A 7,232-nucleotide genomic window follows, 5' to 3' on the forward strand; every position below is an offset into this window, starting at 1 on the left:
TAAAGAGATTGTAATTTTCATATTTTTTATAAAATAAAATTTCTTTTATAATAACCGGAATTATATTATTTCACTGTCTTCTGTTATTGTTCGAACTGTCTACTGAGCGAGGAAAAAGTCATCAGATTCATATCAGAAAGTGTAAATGAAGAAACAGGTAGTGGTCTCATAATACATTTTTATGGCAATGGGCAAACATACTTTGATAAACCATATCATTGTGATCACATGCTTAATAGCTTGCTGGTCCATCTCTGGACTGCAATAAAGCACCACTTCTGTATGGCACGGATTCAACAAGCCCTTGGTTGAGCTATGGAGGTATGTTGCACAAATGTCTATGCACAGGTCATGCAATTCCTGTAAATTATGGGCTTGTGGATTTAAGGAGAGTGTGTCTTGGATACAATATGCAAGTCATTGCATCAAGATCTTTTCACGAGACTGGGTGTTTGTGTTGTCCTCATCATTTCATCATCATTCATGAATGTGGTGAGATTGGGACTTTGTATGGGCACTGATAACCGCGCAGTTGAGTTCCCCACCAACCAAACTTCATCATCTTCTTCTTCTCTTCACGAAATTTCAATCTCCAATGTTCTACTCCTAACATGGAAGTATTTTGATGACACCCACCTACAGAGGGAGAAATCACCATTCTAGTAAAGCAAGAGAAATCAGAACTTGCACAGGAAGACTTGAGTGTTCTTTTTTCCGCACGCTGTTTGAGAGTGGAATAGTAGAGAAAAAGAGTGGAAGTGGTTCGATGAACCCTTTGCCAGGCATTTAAATGTACATTACAGAGTAGTCATACAGATGTAAAAGTAGGTCACTATCATGCTCCTCAAATCATTGTAGCACAATTCTGGCCGTGTGACATCGACAGTTATTCTGCTGGAAGATGCCATTGCCATTGATCCAGACATCAAACATGAAGCTATGCAGGTGATCCACAACGGTGTTTACATAAAAAAAAACCATTAACAATAATAGTCCGCAGCTGTTATGTTGCTTAGGATTACTACTGCAGATCCCTTGGAAACTCATGTCGATGGCCCCCATAGTGTAATACTGCCCCCACCAGCCTGTGTACATGGCACAGTGCATGTTCTGAGCAACCCTTCACATCAATAATGGCATATCCAGACATGACCATCAACCAGGTGTAATAGGAAAAGTAATTCAGCTTACCAGGCCACATGTTCCCATGGTCGAATTCCAATGATCTCGTGCCCACTGCAGTTGTAATTGATGAAGTCACTGGATCATCATAGAAATACGTAGGGGTCGTCTGCTGTGGAGCACCACACGAAACAATGTGTGCCGATTTGTACACTCCAAAACACATGTGATTGAACCATCACTGTTCTCTGTTGTCAGATCTGCCACAGATTGCTCACTTCCCTGTTTTACAGGGCAGGGAAGGCTCTGAGGTGTGGACATCCAATACCTTGTCACCTACCCATGGTTTCATCGTCCTTCAATTACTTTCCATATACCCATGACAGTAGAAAGCAAACAGCCATCCAGCTTTGCCATTTCGCGATGTTCATTCTCAGGCACTGAGCCATAACAATTTTCCCTTGTCAAAGTTGCTTAGGTCAGTGGCTTACCCCCTTTCCATACCTTATTATTGCTAGAATGACTCCGCATTGGCTCTGTTCTGTTTATATACTTCCCTTATCACATGTGCCTGAAATGCCACCAGGTTGCGTTCGTTCTTACGGTGGGCAGTAGTCATAATGTTTTGGCTCATCAGTGTATCTTCCAGTGACAGTGGTACTGTTGTTGAAAGTACATTTTATATCATGACAAAGAAAACTTCCTAATAATAAGCATAATGCCAACTATAAATAAAAATGGGGCAAGGCAACCACTCACCCGTAGATGATTTGCGTGTAATGCATAGATACTCCCAGAAGTACATGTACTGAATGGTAGTTGTATTTTATTTGACTTGTTTAGTAATGTTAACTGAAATAACTCACTTCAAAGACAGTAAATTCAAAACTATAAGAAACACAAATGTGTATAGTAATCCACCTAGATTTTGTCTCACTGTACAAATTTAAATTTAAAATAATATTCCAAAAAACAGAACAGTGATGTAGATACCACTGTGTGGAGTGACAACCTAGCTGTTTTAGTTACAACCTAGCACTGGTATCCACGTTAGTTAATTATTATATATTATCCACTCCACTAAATTTTTGCCCTGCATTCAGCTGAAAAGATGATGACAGTGTTTCAAACCTTGCTACGCATTGTAAGAACAATACTGTCACTGCCATAAATATAAATACTTTTAATGTTGAGGTATTATGAAAAATTGCATAAATAATCTGTGAGTGCAGAAAATAAAAAGTAATCGCCGTAGTTCTATGTGGGTCCCCATTTTCCAACTTAGTCATTTTTTATTGATGTAGCTGGCAAGCAGTACCAGACAAGGTGATGGGTAGATATAATAGTAATTGGAGTTATCAGTGTTGATACAGTGTCAGATTTTTTAGCATCTCATATGTGTAGTTAACACTAAATTAACTGGATTTAAAGTCCTACAAAACAATGGTTTCTAGAAAGACTGGTGGAGTCTGTACATGCCTTATAATATAGCAACAAATAACATATATTACACCAAAAATGCATCAGTAATAAAGATTTCTGTTTCAAAAATGTTCAAATTCATGTGAATTCCTAAGGGACCAAACTGCTTAGGTCATCGGTCCCTAGACTTACACACTACATAAACTAACTTTATGCTAAGAACAACACACACACCCATGCCTGAGGGAGGACTGAAGCTGTTTCCAGCTAAAGGAAATAAATATATGACAGAAACAATATTGAGATGATGACTTCTTGCATTAGAACATTATGAATCGCCTCGAAGGGAACGATCTATTGATACGTAATCAGCATGGTTTCAGAAAACATCGTTCTTGTGCAATGCAGCTAGCTCTTTATTCGCACGAAGTAATGGCCGTTATCGACAGGGGATCTCAAGTTGATTCCGTATTTCTAGATTTCCGGAAAGCTTTTGACACCGTTCCTCACAAGCGACTTCTAATCAAGCTGCGGGCCTATGGGGTATCGTCTCAGTTGTGCGACTGGATTCGTGATTTCCTGTCAGGAAGGTCGCAGTTCGTAGTAATAGACGGCAAATCATCGAGTAAAACTGAAGTGATATCAGGTGTTCTCCAGGGAAGCGTCCTGGGACCTCTGCTGTTCCTGATCTACACTCCTGGAAATTGAAATAAGAACACCGTGAATTCATTGCCCCAGGAAGGGGAAACTTTATTGACACATTCCTGGGGTCAGATACATCACATGATCACACTGACAGAACCACAGGCACATACACACAGGCAACAGAGCATGCACAATGTCGGCACTAGTACAGTGTATATCCACCTTTCGCAGCAATGCAGGCTGCTATTCTCCCATGGAGACGATCGTAGAGATGCTGGATGTAGTCCTGTGGAACGGCTTGCCATGCCATTTCCACCTGGCGCCTCAGTTGGACCAGCGTTCGTGCTGGACGTGCAGACCGCATGAGACGACGCTTCATCCAGTCCCAAACATGCTCAATGGGGGACAGATCCGGAGATCTTGCTGGCCAGGGTAGTTAACTTACACCTTCTAGAGCACGTTGGGTGGCACGGGATACATGCGGACGTGCATTGTCCTGTTGGAACAGCAAGTTCCCTTGCCGGTCTAGGAATGGTAGAACGATGGGTTCGATGCCGGTTTGGATGTACCGTGCACTATTCAGTGTCCCCTCGACGATCACCAGTGGTGTACGGCCAGTGTAGGAGATCGCTCCCCACACCATGATGCCGGGTGTTGGCCCTGTGTGCCTCAGTCGTATGCAGTCCTGATTGTGGCACTCACCTGCGCGGCGCCAAACACGCATACGACCATCATTGGCACCAAGGCAGAAGCGACTCTCATCGCTGAAGACGACACGTCTCCATTCGTCCCTCCATTCACGCCTGTCGCGACACCACTGGAGGCGGGCTGCACGATGTTGGGGCATGAGCGGAAGACGGCCTAACGGTGTGCGGGACCGTAGCCCAGCTTCATGGAGACGGTTGCGAATGGTCCTCGCCGATACCCCAGGAGCAACAGTGTCCCTAATTTGCTGGGAAGTGGCGGTGCGGTCCCCTACGGCACTGCGTAGGATCCTACGGTCTTGGCGTGCATCCGTGCGTCGCTGCGGTCCGGTCCCAGGTCGACGGGCACGTGCACCTTCCGCCGACCACTGGCGACAACATCGATGTACTGTGGAGACCTCACGCCCCACGTGTTGAGCAATTCGGCGGTACGTCCACCCGGCCTCCCGCATGCCCACTATACGCCCTCGCTCAAAGTCCGTCAACTGCACATACGGTTCACGTCCACGCTGTCGCGGCATGCTACCAGTGTTAAAGACTGCGATGGAGCTCCGTATGCCATGGCAAACTGGCTGACACTGACGGCGGCGGTGCACAAATGCTGCGCAGCTAGCGCCATTTGACGGCCAACACCGCGGTTCCTGGTGTGTCCGCTGTGCCGTGCGTGTGATCATTGCTTGTACAGCCCTCTCGCAGTGTCCAGAGCAAGTATGGTGGGTCTGACACACCGGTGTCAATGTGTTCTTTTTTCCATTTCCAGGAGTGTATATAAATGACCTGGGTGACAATCTGAGCAGTTCTCTTAGGTTGTTCGCAGATGATGCTGTAATTTACCGTCTAGTAAGATCATCCGAAGACCAGTATCAGTTGCAAAGTGATTTAGAAAAGATTGCTGTATCGTGTGGCAGGTGGCAGTTGACGCTAAATAACAAAAAGTGTGAGGTGATCCACATGAGTTCCAAAAGAAATCCGTTGGAATTCGATTACTCGATAAATAGTACTATTCTCAAGGCTGTCAATTCAACTAAGTACCTGGGTGTTAAAATTACGAACAACTTCAGTTGGAAAGACCACATAGATAATATTGTGGGGAAGGCGAGCCAATAGTTGCCTTTCATTGGCAGGACAGTTAGAAGATGCAACAAGTCCACTAAAGAGACAGCTTACACTACACTCATTCGTCCTCTGTTAGAATATTGCTGCGCGGTGTGGGATCCTTACCAGGTGGGATTGACGGAGGACATCGAAAGGGTGCAAAAAAGGGCAGCTCGTTTTGTATTATCACGTAGTAGGGGAGAGAGTGTGGCAGATATGATACGCGAATTGGGATGGAAGTCATTAAAGCAAAGACGTTTTTCGTCGCGGCGAGATCTACTTACCAAATTTCAGTCACCAACTTTCTCTTCCGAATTCGAAAATATTTTGTTGAGCCCAACCTACATAGGTAGGAATGATCATCAAAATAAAATAAGAGAAATCAGAGCTCGAACAGAAAGGTTTAGGTGTTTGTTTTTCCCGCGCGCTGTTCGGGAGTGGAATGGTAGAGAGATAATATGATTGTGGTTCGACGAACCCTCTGCCAAGCACTTAAATGTGAATTGCAGAGTAGTCATGTAGATGCAGATGTAGAGGTGTACTGAAAATAACAACAGCTTACAAAAATTGAAATCATTATTTTTCTTATTTCTTTGTTTTATTTGTCAACAGTCCAGCTACACACAGTTAAAAAATAAAAAAAAATAAAAATAAAAAAAAAACCACACTGTAAATATAATGAACTTACAATAGTCAGATAAATGCCAAATTTATACCATTACACTATGCAGATGATAGCAAACTTCTCCACTTTCATGTAGAACTTAAGAAGTATTAACATAATTGCAAAACTTCCCTAGTACAGACTAGAGGTAAACATGCATTTCATAAGTTAAATCTTATTAGCAGTATGTAAGACATCATTTTAACTATGTAAATAAAGTTAGAAAATTTTTCATCCAGAAAGACTGTGCAGGAATGGTCAAAAGTCTTTTCTGTAGAACCCTATGTTCTCCATGCATCAAATATTCCTCAGTTATAAGTTCACAAAATTTGATCAAAAATTTCCTCTAGGAATTAACGAGTATTCTGCAACGAGTGATCATATGAAACTCAAACTGTTCTATTCTATGAGAGATCACTCTGGATTCATGAGATGCAGAAAGCAGTAAAGAGATAGCAGTACTGAAGCTTTCCTTTTCTTCCAGAAGGCATTCCATGCGGTGATGCACTGTCAGCTTAAAAATATATAGGTGGCAGGGGTAAAATACAGGGAGCGAAAGGCTATTTACAATTTGTACAGAAACCAGATGGCAGTTATAAGAGTCGAGGGACATGAAAGGGAAGCAGTGGTTGGGAAGGGAGTAAGACAGGGTTGTAGCCTCTCCCCGATGTTGTTCAATCTGTATATTGAGCAAGCAGTAAAGGAAACAAAAGAAAAATTTGGAGTAGGTATTAAAATTCATGGAGAAGAAATAAAAACTTTGAGGTTCGCCGATGACATTGCAATTCTGTCAGAGACAGCAAAGGACTTGGAAGAGCAGTTGAACGGAATGGACAGTGTCTTGAAAGGAGGATATAAGATGAACATCAACAAAAGCAAAACAAGGATAATGGAATGTAGTCTAATTAAGTCGGGTGATGCTGAGGGAATTAGACTAGGAAATTAGACACTTAAAGTAGTAAAGGAGTTTTGCTATTTGGGGAGCAAAATAACTGACGATGGTCGAAGTAGAGAGGATATAAAATGTAGACTGGCAATGGCAAGGAAAGCGTTTCTGAAGAAAAGAAATTTGTTAACATCAAGTATAGATTTAAGCGTCAGGAAGTCATTTCTGAAAGTATTTGTATGGAGTGTAGCCATGTATGGAAGTGAAACATGGACGATAAATAGTTTGTACTAGAAGAGAATAGAAGCTTTCGAAATGTGGTGCTACAGAAGAATGCTGAAGATTAGATGGGTAGATCACATAACTAATGAGGAAATATTGAATAGGATTGGGGAGAAGAGAAGTTTGTGGCACAACTTGACCAGAAGAAGGGATCGGTTGGTAGGACATGATCTGAGGCATCAAGGGATCACCAATTTAATATTGGAGGGCAGCGTGGAGGGTAAAAATCGTAGAGGGAGACCAAGAAATAAATACACTAAGCAGATTCAGAAGGATGTAGGTTGCAGTAGGTACTGGGAGGTGAAGAAGCTTGCACAGGATAGAGTAGCATGGAGAGCTGCATCAAACCAGTCTCAGGACTGAAGACCACAACAATATATATTTTGTATATTTAAAAACAACGATGATGTGA

This window comes from Schistocerca piceifrons, chromosome 1, assembly GCF_021461385.2.
Source record: "Schistocerca piceifrons isolate TAMUIC-IGC-003096 chromosome 1, iqSchPice1.1, whole genome shotgun sequence".
NCBI classification, from domain to species: Eukaryota; Metazoa; Arthropoda; class Insecta; order Orthoptera; family Acrididae; genus Schistocerca; species Schistocerca piceifrons.